A 15,506-nucleotide genomic window follows, 5' to 3' on the forward strand; every position below is an offset into this window, starting at 1 on the left:
AAGAGAGAGAAGTTCGGGGCCAGATCGTGGAAATCCAGGCCGTAATAGAACATGAGCCCCCGGACGAAGGGATGGAGAGTGAATCCCAGTCCGCGGAGGAAATGGTGAGGAATACTACCCTCTCATGGGGCCTGGGGGTGGGGATGAGCTGCCCCTCATCTGGGAGCCGGTGCGCGATGTCGTCGGGCAGGTATCCGGCTCTCCTCAGTTTCTTGATGTCTCCCTCCGTGACGGAGGAGACCATCCACTTGCCTCCCGCTCCGGACATGGTTGGAGAAGGTTGAGGCGGAAGTGTGGGCTTGGGCGCTAGAGCTCGAGTGTGCGAAAACGGATGAGCAAAGGAGGAAGAAGGTGTGGATAGAAAGGTGAATCCTTATCCCTTTATATGGGCGGACGAAACTAAGCGTCCCCACTTGCCTGGTAAAACTCGCTTATCCCCCAAGCGCCGCAATTGATGGCGCGGTTGGGTTACCCACGCCCGTATTGATGAGAATCCCATAATAAGGGGACACGATCTCTGCTTTGACAAGACGTGTCGAAAAACTGCCTCGCGTTATGTGCGGGGCTGGTTAAAAGAAATGGTTCGAATAATCACCGGGCCATGACATAACATCGTGCAGCCAAGACAAGCCAGCAAATTAGATCTGCGAAAATATTATTCTCTCTGCGGTGGAATGTGGAACTTATTTTGCAGGGTCGGACACTATCCTCGTATTCAAGTTCTTCTGTGATGTATTCGGAGAAGGAACCGGCCTTGCAATGTCGAAGACAATACTGCGCGCCGAACTCATCGTCATTGAAGCTTGGTTCAGGGGCTACTGAGGGAGTCCTGGATTAGGGGGTCTCCGGACAGCCGGACTATCTCCATTGGCCGGACTGCTAGACTATGAAGATACAAGATTGAAGACTTTTTCTCGTGTTCGGATGGGACTCTACTTGGCGTGGAAGGCAAGCTAGGAAATACGGATATGGATATCTCCTCCTTTGTAACCGACCATGTGTAACCCTAACCCTCTCCGGTGTCTATATAAACCGAAGGGTTTTAGTCCGTAGGACATACAATCACAACATACAATCATACCATAGGCTAGCTTCTAGGGTTTAGCCTCTCTGATCTCATGGTAGATCTACTCTTGTACTACCCATATCATCAATATTAATCAAGCAGGACGTAGGGTTTTACCTCCATCAAGAGGGCCCGAACCTGGGTAAAACATCGTGTCCCCTGCCTCCTGTTACCATCCGGCCTAGATGCACAGTTCGGGACCCCCTACCCGAGATCCGCCGGTTTTTACACCGACACTCGGGCACCCCTGTGGTGGCATGTAGATCTTTGTGAAGACATATTCAAGATCAGATTAGAAGACGGCAATTCTCAGCAAGTTCCTTGCCGGGGATAACAACACGCCACGGCGAGACCCTTGCCGGGCCACCCGGCAAGGCCCTCTCCAAAGACGCCGGCAAGGCCACCGCCAAGCCCACGTCAACCAGGCTTCCACCGCCGTTCGCATGCAGCTGCCAGCCCAACCAGCTGGGCAGGCACCTGCGTGGAAACATGCAGCTCCCAGGCCAACTCATCAAGTGCCTGCGTGGCGGCATGCAGATCATCCTGAAGGCTCCACCACCGCGCCAACTCAGCTGCCTGCCTGCCTACATGGCACCGTGCGCATTCCTGGCCGAGGCGCGTGTCGAAGCAAGGAGGAGCGGTGACGGACGGGACATGCCTCACCCCCGTCCCCGATAAAGCAAGAGGACACCTAAGCGATGCATTAAATGCACCTTGTCCTGTAATACGAGGGATAACCTCGTGCCACTATAGATCTTTCCACCTCCTGTGTGCCACTGTGGCAACCCCTTTTTCCAATAAAAGGAGGCCCGAGGCGACGAGGAGAGGGATTCGGCTCTTTCGAACCACACGCTGACCACAGCTAGTTCGAGAGTTCAAGAACTCTCAGAAATACACCTACCAAAGCAGGACTAGGGTTTTACGCATCCTCGCGGCCCGAACCTGGGTAAACGATCCTTGTGCTGTCTACTAGCCCTACTCTCCTCGCAACCCTGCGCCCCGGCTAACGTAGTAGGGATTCTTGTGATCCCATAGGTGTCGTTCCACACCGACATTCCTTGGCGCGCCAGGTAGGGGGCGCAATTGTGAGAATCTGGTCTAGTAGTTAGCCTAGCAGTTCTTCGTCGCCATGGCCCCTAAGAAGAGGACGACCACAACGGTCGATTCGTTGGGAGCCGAACGACCCGTGCCGGTGCGGACGAGCAGCGGACCGGTCGTAGACAGGACCCGGCACTACAAAAATATACACTTCCGTGATGATAAGTGTTTGTCACAGTAGGTCGCTTTTTTTGTCATGCATGTACATCCATGACAAATTTATGATAGAACCAAGATAGTCATACATGTGCTGTCGTAGAAGTGTTCCATGACATTACCAAAATTATCATCACGGAAGTGTCCACTTCCATGATGATAAATCGCGCGTCACAGAAGTGCTTTCGTCAAGGGTGACCGACACGTGGCATCCACCGTAACGGAACGCCGTTAAGCTATCGGGTCGGGTTTTGGATCCGATAACTCGTTAACAGCCCCGATCAATGGGAAATTTCCAGATGTAAAATTCTTATTGGCCGGACGAAACACGTGTCAGTTGGTCAGATAGGCGCCTATGATATGTCAACACGTGGCACGGCCCAACAGAGACCCATTCCTGTGAAAAGGCCGGCCAATTTGACTTGGTCAAAAGCTGGCGGGCCGGCCCATGGAAAGCCTGTTAACGGCCTGTTCGCATATAGCCATTTACAGCCCGCTAACCCAAGGCCCGTTACGCCCTATCCGAATTAGGCCCAGTAGCGTCATCTGGGCCATCCAATATGATTCCAGCCCTTTTCACTTCTGGCCCATGTATGGCCCATGACGTCTTTCGGCCCATATGAGGCCCTATGTAACTCTTGGCCTATTAACGGCCCGTGGTGAAACTGGCCCGTAATGAATAGTGTATCACTTTACACCCATTAACGGCCCGTGGTGAAACTGGCCCGTGATGAACAGTGTATCACTTTATACCCATTAACGGCCCGTTATACCGTTGGGCCGTTTCCAGCCCATGTTATCTTCGGCCTTCTCAGAGCCCATTTATTCTTGGGCTCATTTCCAGCATTCGTTTACTTACGGCCCGTTACTGTCATTTTCTGCTTGTGGGCCAAATTCAGCCCGTGGTTACAGTCGGCCCGTTTGTGGTCCGTTAATACGTTGGGCCGTTTCATAGCGTCATCAAATACGGCCTATTAACGATGGCCCGTTACGGTCGGCCCATGAACGGACGATTCCAACTCTAGCCTGTTTACGGCCATAATGCGGCCTGTTATTGGCCCATGTTTGGCCAATCGATCATACGGCCTGTATAAGGCCCATTGATGATACGGCCCGTAGAAGGCCCATTGTTTCTATAGCCCATAGAAGGCCTACTGTTTCTACGCCCGTAAAAGGCCCTCTGTTTCTACGGCCCGTAGGAGGCCCAGTTGTCACTACAGTAAATATTAGCCCATGGTTATTGTGGCCTAGTTTTAAAAAATAGGTTATTGCAGCCACTAGTTAACCGCGGAAAAAGAACTGCAATGACTACAAGCAAACAAATAAACAAGACAACAAGGAAATAAATAAGCAAGCAACTAACGCTAGGCTATCACGGCTATTACACATATTACATCCACTGGGCATCAAAGTTCGCCACCAGTGCAAATATAGGGAACAAAGCAGCATATCATATACACTGGCCGTCAAAATTGGCCACCAGTGCAAATAAACGGCAGCAAAACAAGAGCATAACTGAAACAACTTCAGAAGAGCTCAAGAAACGTTATCCTGGGTATCCACCATGCTGGCAATAAGCTTAGCAAGCTGATTAGCTTTGTCCTGTTTGGCGCTAAAATCCTCCAACGCTTGCTGTTGCACCAGAAAGTATGCATCTGAATGCTCCAGGGACTTCCGCAGTCCTTCCGCTTCTTGTCGCAGCACAGCTGATCGATGTCTTTCAGCTTGTAGTTGAGACTCAACAAACCGAACTGATTCAGATAGTGAGTTTGAATAGCTTGTGCAAGCGGTAGTGGCCAGTAACTCCAACACTAAACCAAGACAGGATGTGTCACTATCCTAAACCTTATCTGCATTACTTCCTTTACCGTTGCTTAATAAGGCACTCTTCCCCAATATTCTGTCAGCTTTCTAAAAGAAGAAACAAGCAGACACATAACAAGTTTAGCATGTACTAGTATATGAAACTCATTTCGGTGAACCAGTTCATTATTAAGGTGGACAGGATTAAACTACCAAGTCTTCTATTGCCAAGTACTAGTACATAATAAAAGCATCAAACAGACATATATCTATGTCCTATGGTAGCAATGGAATCTTAAATTAGAACAGTTGTTCTTTAGGTTTAGGCACTTGTTCTACATGAACAGAGTACAGTAAGATGCAAGAATATAATACTTAAAAATAGAAAATGAGATCATAGACCTTACCACATTCTTGGTTTGGGACCAGTACAGAACAAGGCATTCCCAGTCATCGTCCACTAAATGTGTCTCAGGAAAACATAAGGGAATTTGATGAGTTTCTTTGCCGGTGAAGTACGTTTTCTTCAGGTAATTCCGATACTGCCACCAAGCATTCTTGAAGATAGCAGATGTATTAGCACAGGTTACCTCATCCTGAGTTTCCAAATCAATCCTTCTCTATAGAGAAAAATGGGAAAATTTGGTGTATTATAACCACCATGGAGGTAGGATGTATGGGACAAAGCAAAGTAATTGCCATGAATAACATTACTTACACATAACTCCTGGACAAACACCTGCAACTGGCATTTTCCTTCATCTTCAGTATAATATTTCCAAGATGGGAAGATACGCACATACGATTTAACAACATCAAATGCGATAGATGCTACACTACAACTAGCTGGTTGTGCTTCCTCCACAGGAATAGGCGTACTAGCTGGTGGAGTTGGGGTTCGCCGTGATAGTACTGGCCCTTTGGGCACTGGAGCTGCCTTACTAACTGCTCTTCTTTGGGAGCTCTGTGGTGGAGATGGTGCTGTGTCAACAGGAACTGGGTTACTATCGGCTGGGGTTGGGGTTAGATTGGGTGAAGCTGGTTCTCTGTCCATCGTAGTAGGGGTACAATCTGCGAGAGTTTGGGTTATGTGTGGTAGGGCTAGTTCTTGTGCATGTACAACCGGGGTGCTATCTCCACCAAGAGGTAGCACTGTTTTATTTGAAGACCGTGTTTTTAGTCTGCTAGATATTGGCATCACCCGCTCCAATTCAAATGGCTGATAAACAGGAAACATAGTTGAATGTACAGACATTGTATGAGAGACAGATGCAATAGATAGTGTGGAAAAAAGAGGGCATGAAATAGTTGACATGTATATTGTTTAACTAAAACGGATAGCATGACATAATTTCACATATATGATGTCTATCTAAACTGGATAGCATAGCATAACATAATTCAAAGATATGATGAATAACTAAACAGGATCGCCTGACATAATTCACCTACATGTTATCTAGGTAATCGGGATCGCATCATTTAATTCACATATATGATTTATATGCTAAACAGAGGGCATTCGATATGATCTCTGAACTAAGAACATGGTGTTGAATATTGTGTATATGATGTCTAAACTATGCAACGCAAGACACCGTATGCATGATATGAGCAGTATAACCGTGCCAAGTTAGAGCATACACCTCAATGGGGGAATAGGACTGGTCATATGTCTCTGAATCCATCTCTGAGGAGCTATCGGGACCCAACAAGAGATCTGCTTTGACAGGTAGCACTGTCTGCTCTGAAGGCCTTGTTTTCACTCCAGATTTTTCCATCTCCCACCCAAATGGCTGATTCACAGGAAGAGTAGTTTAATGTACAAACATTGTCGACAAATGCAAATGTAATGAAGAAAAGGATGGGCAAGATATCATTCAAATATATGATGCCTGGTTAAACAGGATGGCATTGCACATTTCACATATATTATGGCTGGCTAAAAGACATGAGACTGCATAATTCCCATATATGATATAGAAACTAAACAGGTGGCATTACAGAACATGTCTAAACTAAGCAGATGACATATATGATGTCAAAAGTAGGCACTGCAAGGCAACATATGCATGATATGACTAACATCATCATGCCAAGGTAGAGCAAACACCTTGGGGGGTAAATAGGAGTGGTCAGCGGTGTCCGAATCCGCCTCAGAACAGATATCTTCCTCTGGATTACAATATGGAGAGGGGTGGGGAGGGTTTGCCATTGAACCCACCATGGAGCGATGTCTGCATGGCATTGTATTGCCGCGCAAAACTCTTCTCTTTTCCTCTACATGTTCAGCATGACTGTACAATATCTGACATGCATACGAAAAAAATATGGTGAGATTATGTAAGGAGAGCATGCAGAAATTTAGAGTGATGGTAACAACCAGTGGATCAATGTTTTTCGTTGAACCAAAATAGCCCTAATGGATCGACGTGAATGTATAGTAATAAGTGATGCAACAAGTGTACAACCTCTTTGCCGTAGCCGTGTCGACCTCAGCATCATTGGGTTGGTCGCTGAAGCAGTTGAGGCAGAGGTGGCTGTCGGAGGTGTGGAGGAAGATCTGAGGAATCTGTAGACGGCGTCCAGGGCACTACTCTGTTGTGATGGATCGTTCTGTCGTTGGAGCAGCTCCGGTGAGCCGTAAGACGTCAAGGCTGAAGCAGCACAAGACAGACATCGTCAATCTCAAGTGGGATTCTAATAGCATCTCCAATAGATGATGTAAAATGGATGTAAAATTAACATCACCAAAAACCACCTGACTACAACAGATGAGGTAAAAACTGTTGACTCTGAACTTAACTGTCGAAACTGAAATTTACTGTGGAATCTGAATGCTACTGTCGAAACTGAACGCAATGGTAGCAGAGAGGCACTTGACATGTAGTTTAGGGAGGGCCTGCAGTTCATCTTCAACCTGCACCCCCCTGAGCCGCCAGCCCACCGGCCGAACCGCCGGCCCCAGCGCCGCCTCGCCGCCCCGAAACAACTCACCACCGTCGCCCCGGCCAGCCCTCTAGGCCCCACGCCCCCACCCTGAACCCAAAGATAGATAGTGGGGTACCTCTCTGGCGAGCCCCCGTCCCTGCTGCGGGTGGTTCTTCCTTAACTCCGGCGAGCTGCCCCCCCAACCCCTGAAAATTGACTGACCCAAAAGTCGATTCAATCGATTGAAGTGTGGCTTAATCGGAGTAGAGCAGCAACACGAGCGAGGGGGAGAGCAGCAGCAGGGCGAGCGAGCGAGAGCCGGAGCAGCAGCAGCAGATCCGGCTGGTATGGACACCGTCACCGAAGGGGCCTCGCACTGGGGGAGCCGCCGTGGAGATGTCGCCTGCGGGGCCGGCTTCAAGGTAGCCGCTCCATGGGGGTGCGGGATGGAGCACCATCGGCGCCGGGAGGTCGAGTTAAGGAGAAGGTGCGATGCGATGAGTGTACAACCTCTTTGGTCGCGCCGAGTAGGCCTCGGCTTCGTCCGAGGAGTCGGTGAGGATGCTGCGGTTCCGGTGGAGCAGTTTAAGGCGGCGCTATGGGGATGGAGCAGCCGCGATAGACGGGGCGATCGTCGGAGCAGCTCCTTGGAGGTGGAGGACGGGGTGGCTGAACCGGCGGGACGGCGAGATGGACGACAGATCCTCATCCGGGGAGTTGGACGAGGGACGTCGAGCTGTTGCGGTGGACGACGTTGTCAGGGAAGAGGCTCCGGCTGGGCAGCGGTGACGTGGCGGGCGGAGGAGGGTAGGGTTTCGCGGCTGGAGCGGAGAGGTTATGGCGGCCTGGGATTTCGAATGGCGAAAAGGGGGTGATGGAAGGGGGTGAAGCATGACTTAGGAACGCGCTTGTCCAAAATGTAGGGTGTGTTACAAAAGTACCCCCACCGATTTGAACTAGCGGCGCTTTTGGCTCAGGGTTAGAAGGGGGATTTCACGTGTTGGGATTTGGCAACTGGAGGGAGTTTTCACACGCGTTATAATTTCGGGATAGCAAGGCGCGGGTTGTGAATGCGCCAGTTTTGGGAGCACGATATCTGAATTTTCGGGATATAACAAGACGCGGGTTGAATTTCAGGGACAAGTCTAACGTGTCGTGATATTGTACTTGTACGTACCAAATCAATTCGCACTTCCCTCAACCAAAAAGAAAACAAAAAAATAAAACTATTCACACCACACAAAGAGAGATTCTTGCCCCGTTTTACTATACAAATGCTATTCAAAGCTACTCCCTCCTTCCATCTATATAGGGCCTAATGCGTTTTTCGATGCTAACTTTGACCAAATATTAGAGCAATGATATATGACATGCAACTTACACAAAGCACACCGTTAAATTCGTCTGTGGAAGGTTCTTTCAATGATATAATTTTCACATTGTGCATGTCATGTACTATTAATCTTGTCAATAGTCAAAGGCGGTCTTAAAAATCTCATTACGCCCTATATAGATGGAAGGAGGGAGTATGAATCCATGTTATGTCCGATTAAATTTTTTTCGCTTGCTGTATAATGCATGTAACCTACTCATACCAACATTTTAGTGCATTCCAAATGTCTATACTACCGCTGCAATTCGAACTAAATTTGAATTCGTTTCTCTATTTCAATAAGAATCTACAATCATGATTGTTGCCAACTTCAACCATCAAAGTTTCCTTGCTATCCGCCAGATATAAATCAGACGGCCTATAATGCAGGATGGCAGGCACACCATCATCAACAACTCTGTTTTTTTATAAGAGTAGAGATAAAATATATTAAATGTAGTATACCATGTTCATAACCACACCATGTGTATCACCGTTATATATATTCACACATCCGTCGGTTTGAAACACTATGATAAATTCTTCAAATATCCGAATTCGCTTTTTATAATGAAGTATATATGATCTCTATTCGTCTTTTACACCCACACAACCCTCTTATCTTTGTAGCTAGCGCTAACTTTCTCTTGTGCATGCACACGCCCGCATCCCTCTCACCCTCCCTCAGCATTCTCTAGCTCCATCGCGCAAATTCGTGTTTTCACTTTAGGTCGTTCACCCACGGTGTGTGTAGGCCCCCCAGCTCCTTCTTTACGGCACACATCGATCGATATGCCTCTCTAGCCAGGTGTGCCTAGCACAAACACAAGCTTCCCCTCTTCTCTTGTCACCGTCCATGCCTCACTCCCACCACTCTTTTCATCGTTCTCGTACTCGCACACTCCTCCCCCTCGATATAGTATGCCTCTCGTACCACCTCCTACATGCATCCCTCTCTCTCTATCCTTCTCCTCGTGCCTCATTTGCTTCTAACACACACATGCATGTATACCGATCGATCTCCCAACATATACCTAGATCGACTTTAACTACCCCCCCATCGATCGACGTACCTCACAAGTTATGTCTCTCCTTTCTCTTACAAAGGGCGATTGATCTTCCTATGTAGTTACGTCTGCTTACCACAGCCACATCGTCCCCCCTCATCATTCGTGCATGCCTCCTGACCCGTCTCTCACACGCACGGCACAAGACAACAAGCAGCCATCTCCTCTCTTATTGATATTGCGGGCGTGCCCTCCGTTTGTCTAGCAAGCCTATCCCACCATTTGTTAGAAGCAACTCCACTACCACCCCCTCCAACACTCTAGCTCTGTCTCTCTCCCAACCTTATTCATCTCCTGCACATATGCATGGATGCCGATCGATCTCCCTTAATACATGAGGCAGATCGATCTCCTTAATACATGAGGTAGGCCTCTCTCCTCCTCCACACATATACCAGCCATTGTACCTCTATAGTTAATTGGGCCTCCCTCTTCCCCCACCACACACCGATAGTCGAGCGCTGCAGGTAGGTATCCATGCCACAGAGACAAACTGCACATGTCCCATCTCACATTCCAGTAGGCCAGCCACTCTATATCTTTGACGTGGGCACACACAAATTCGATGGCACTCTTTATCGATCGCGCGCGCGCCACACACACACACATCATCCCTCTCTTCGATTCTATAGACACCTCAAGCCGATGATACCTCCACTGTCTTCTCGTGGATCGCCCCCTCTATATATATGTTATATCTAGGACTCTATTTCACACACATTGCATATGTTAAATTTTTTGATTGACCCCCCCCCCAAAAAAACTCTCAAGAACCCACACAGTATATCTCTCTAGGTTTGTATCTCTCTCACACAACCCCACGTAGGTGGTGTACGTATACAAGAAGAGAATAGGTGCACCGTGCACGTACTCACGCTTCGTGTCCAGCCACACCCGCACGGGTACACGGTGGAGCTCATTTCTTTACGAAATGGCAGCCCATGTGCTAATTTGAACGCCTGTAGCGGTTGTTTACCTAGGGAGGTCGTGTACCACGCGTGCACGAAACAAAGTTCGACTTGACGCGTTGCCGCATTATTTTTAAACAAAGTTATAGCGCTCAATGGCACGTGCACAGAATATAAAACGATTTTTATGGAGGAAAAGGTAGTCCGCTCTTCAGAGTATCTCACACAAGGCTCCGGTGGCCTCTCTCTCTCTCACTGTTGGTCACTGATCCGGCCGCATCCCGTCCGCTGGGGGAAAGGGAGTGTGGTGGCCTCTCTCTCTCACCGTTGGTCACTGATCCGGCCGCATCCCGTCCTCACACCGTTTTTTGCCCAAAACGTAGCTCGTCCGGCGTACTTTCCATATTGCATTCTCATCCTCACACCGTTTTAGACAAACACAACCGTGTTGTTATCTTCCCTTAGGACAAGGAATATGCTTCTTTTTTGTCATCGCATGTGTCATCAACTGTTATTGGCCAGTAATTGTTTCCTTTCTACCTCTTTTTTGCAAACAGGGCTATCCATTTCACCTCGTTGCTATTGCGACCTTTTGGTGAACTGCACAAATCACTTTTTTCTTAAGAGTGTTTTGTGCAGTTGTACTAAAATGTCACACGGGCAACGTCTCTACATTTCAGTGCGACTGCACAAAGGGAGATTGGTTTTGCTCTATCCTCCTCATCCAACTCCGAGCCTAATCTTCTCCCACTAGTCAGTCTTAAGAGAGAACGCAAAGGTGATCGGCTTCTATTTGTGTGTTTATTGTTTCATCAGCAGTCCTCTATTATCGTAATCACACTTGATATCTTTGGAACAGGGACGCTCAGCTCTATTTTAGTGGAACTGCACAAAATGATCGGAATGTTGCATGCTCCAGACAGCTACTTTTTTCCCAACATGCCTTGTTGATTTAGACAGAGCTGGGGGGACGTTGCTGCCAATGAAAGCATGGATCAATTTTAATTTAACACCTTCTCACAACTTTGTCTTCAGTTGTGATGTAATTATTAGCTCTGATATGCTAATAATTGACATGCATTAGCAAGGAAGTTAGTTTTTTATTGTTTCCGAAAGAGCATCGATGGCAAGACACGCAAAACAAAAGCTGAAAGCTCACACCATTGTACAATTTCATGTCGCTGGAAAATTATTTGTATAGTACGTCAATTATGTAAACAAATGATGGAAGCTTGATAGCATTGCCAGAAGCCTCTTCATCATCCGGGTCCATGTGCCATGCACGAAATTATACTCCTTCGTTCCTAAATATTTGTCTTTTTACAAATTTCAAACGGGCATATTTTAGAGTGTAGATTCACTCATTTTGCTTCGTATGTGTAATCCCTCCATTCCTAAATATTCTATTCATCTTAACAGAGATTTCAACATATTTTAGAAAGACAAATACTCCGGAGTATATTTAAGAACCGAGGGGGTAGTGCACAACCGCATGGGAGACTCATCCTGGTCGTTGTGCCGCATTAATAGTGAGTAATGAGCAGTCAAATCATAAGCCCCACCTTTCCCACTGTAAGTTGCTCTGAAGAAGAAACCATCAATACGCTCTTCTTTGAATCCGCTCATACTACTCCATCCGTCACTGTTTATACAGCGCGCTTCAGAAAAAAGAAAAAAAATCTGTGGGACCAAGGCGACTAGCGATCGGCCTGAAAAATAGCATTGGTAGTTATAGCACGGCGTCTATTACTAGAGGGAATAATGCGTACACACATGCATGCAGTGCTTCCACCCCGGGTACACACATGCATGCACTCCGTAGTAGTACAGTACATGGAGAGAAAATTGTGGACTTGATTGCGGTTACCATGCCCTAATTAATTGAGCATTAAACCAAACGCGTCTAAAGTCTCTCTGGTGGTGGAAATGCATTGAGAGAAATGCATCATAATGAAGCGCGCCCTGTAAACTGTGACGGAGGGTGGAGTAGTATGAAGGTGCAAAACCAAGTACGCGTACTGTACTGCGCTTGGCTCTTCGCCCCTTCGTGAAGTCGAACAATGATGGTACTCCGCATGTTGGGTACTACAGTGTATGCCTCTGACAATCTGACACCGAATGGACTGATGCATGTCCACCGAGGGTAGGTTGCATTAGTCAAAAGGCGTAAGCAAGCTTCACCTTGTCCTGCAAGCTTCTCCTTGTTCTGCGAGTTGACGGGACACACCAAAAAGTAGTGCTAGTCCATACTCCCTCCTTTCCGGTTAATATGGCTTAATCTTTTTTGCGGGTAAATGAGAGAGCTTTATTCATATATAAGCCTTCTTAGGACAATCAGCCAAGACACTGGTCACTAGGAAGCCAAAAACAGAAGTAGGAAGCGAGGTGTTTCATCAAGCCAGCTCTCGGCCACATTCAAAGTGTAGCAAGCATGGTTCTCATGAAGATGCGCCGCAAGGTTTGCTGACCTGTTTACATGCTGGATAACAAAAAAAGAGGAAATATTATTGAGCGCTACTATTTGTAATAGGATATGAGCCAGAATTAAGCGAGAATTGTGGCGAGTGTTCCATGCAATCAACTTCCATTATCACATGCGAGAACCCTCGAAGAGAACCAAATGTGTTGAAGATTGCTTTATCACATTTTAAAATTATAATAAGAGTGCGATTCTCATCCGGTTCCTAGTAGTATAGTATAGTATGCTCCTCACAATTGACAACCGGAATTACTGTTGCAGCGTCCACCGCCTAAGCGAGGAGAGCTAGCATTAGTCAAAAGTTCTCCTTGTCCTGCGAGTCACCGCGCAACTTTTCCCGTCCCTGCAACTTCTCTCGTTCGCAAGTTGCCGGGACACAGCAGTAATGCTAGTCATGCTGCTCCTCTCCGGTTAAACATGGCCTTAATCAAACGAGATAAATACACTGTCTGTCACTGTATATTTGTAAAAATACAGTCAGTGGAATTCATAATACGCTCATTGCGCTCAATATATATATTTTCCAGTGTTCATACGGTCACTAGCTCACCTGACGGAGTTATGTGTGTGCATGCACGTGTAGGTTGAGCACTTGAGCGTCACCGTGTGTGTCGTCGTGTGCTCGGACATGCATGCATTAGGGCGTCGCGCGCAGTTTTTGCGTCAGGTGTACGTGTGACTGTTGATACACGTAGGGGGCAGTACGTGTAGGGGCCACTAAGGAGGCAGTCAAATCACACAGTAAGTTTTCGGAAAGAAGCACCATCATTTTCACTCTTGAATGGCACGTAACGATATAAAATGGGTTGATATGGAGAGAAAAAGAAAAACCACTATACTCCCTCCTTTCCGGTTCATAAGGGTCAATTCAAAATTCTCACCAACCAAGGTACTCCCTCTTTCCATCTATATAGGGCCTAATGCGTTTTTCAAGACGGACTTTGACTATTGACAAGATTAATAGTACATGACATGCATAATGTGAAAATTATATCATTAAAATCTCCTTCCACATACGAATTTGACGACATGCTTTGTGTAAGTTGCATGTCATATATTGTTGTTCTTACATTTGGTCAAAGTTAGCCTCGAAAAACGCATTAGGCCCTATATAGATGGAAGGAGGGAGTAGATGGTGAGTGGTGGAATACTTTTTGTAGTTTGCAAAAGCACCCAATTAATGCTCTTGTTTTCCTCAAAAAAGTATGTTTACAAATGCATTAATTGTGATGCATGCATGCATAAATTACATGCATTGGTCAATTTTCTCTTAGTACTTGCATGCAATTATTTAATGCACCTTGGAATCTGAACATGTGATGGAAAACAACCAAATTGAGCCTTATGAAATGGAAAAACTAAAATTTTGAGATAAGCCCTATAAACCGGAAAGGAGGGAGTGTATACACTAGCAGGGTGTGTGAGAGAGACGGGTCAGGAGGTGAATGACACGTGGCCCCAGGGGGTGGCTGGCCCACCTATCATACAGCCAAAGGTAGGTGCAGTAGAGGGCCGAGGAGTAGTACGAAATCCTACGCACCTACGCACGCTAACCAAGGGCTGAGTGATCACTCGAATCGCAAGATTAGTTGACCACTAGTAGAAAAAGGGTCAAACGTGAAGCACATTAGTGCCGGTTTGAATTTGAGCCGGCACTAATGGTACCATTAGTGCCGGTTCGAACGGCTATGCATTAATGCCGGTTCGTGTTGAACCTTTAGTACCGGTTCGTGCCACGAACCGGTACTAAAGGGGTGATGGCAGGCTGGCGTCAGGCAGGGGCCCCACGATCACCTTTAGTACCGGTTCGTGTCACAAACCGGTACTAAAGGGCTAACCTTTAGTACCGGTTTGTGCCACGAACCGGTACTAAAGGGGTCTGACCTATAGTACCGGTTTGTGACACAAACCGGCACTATAGGGCAATTTTCACATTCTACCCCCCCCCCCCCCGTGTTGTCATTTCAGTTCTGAAAAAATCAAAAGAAAATGATAAAAACTTCAAAAAATAAAATCCTTCGAGAGGTAGTTATATTACTACATCTACTAGTTAGGAAAATTTGAAAACTTAAATTTGGACATGTTTTGCAAAAAGTGTAGGGAAAATGTAAAACGGCTATAACTTTTGCATACGATGTCGGAAAAAACGTATAATATATCAAAAAATTCAGCACGAAAATCCGCATCCGATGGAGACCGCCTACGGCCTGTTTGAAATTTTTTAGAATCCTCAAATTCCAAAACGAAAAAAAGATATGGTCAAATTTCAGTTTTTTTAAAAAAATGGTTAAATCTGGTCAAACTACTTATTCAAGAAGTATTAATGTTACTACATAATTATTCAAGAATATTAGTGTTACTAAATAATTATTTCAATTTTTTAATTTTGGTCAAATCTGGTCAAACTATGGTCAAACTGTGGTCAAACTATGGTCAAACTTATTCAAGAAATATTAGTGTTACTAAATAATTACTGTTTTTTAGAATAATAGTTTCAAACTCAAACGGTGAAACGTGTGACCTAATGCTCAAGCTAAACTGCTGAGGGTTAATAGGATTGACAGCTTACATTAGTCAGGAAAACAACAAGTGCAGACTTGGAATGTAGGGGCAATAGAACTCCGAA

Source organism: Triticum urartu, chromosome 3 (genome assembly GCF_003073215.2).
Source record: "Triticum urartu cultivar G1812 chromosome 3, Tu2.1, whole genome shotgun sequence".
In the NCBI taxonomy this organism is placed as follows: Eukaryota; Viridiplantae; Streptophyta; class Magnoliopsida; order Poales; family Poaceae; genus Triticum; species Triticum urartu.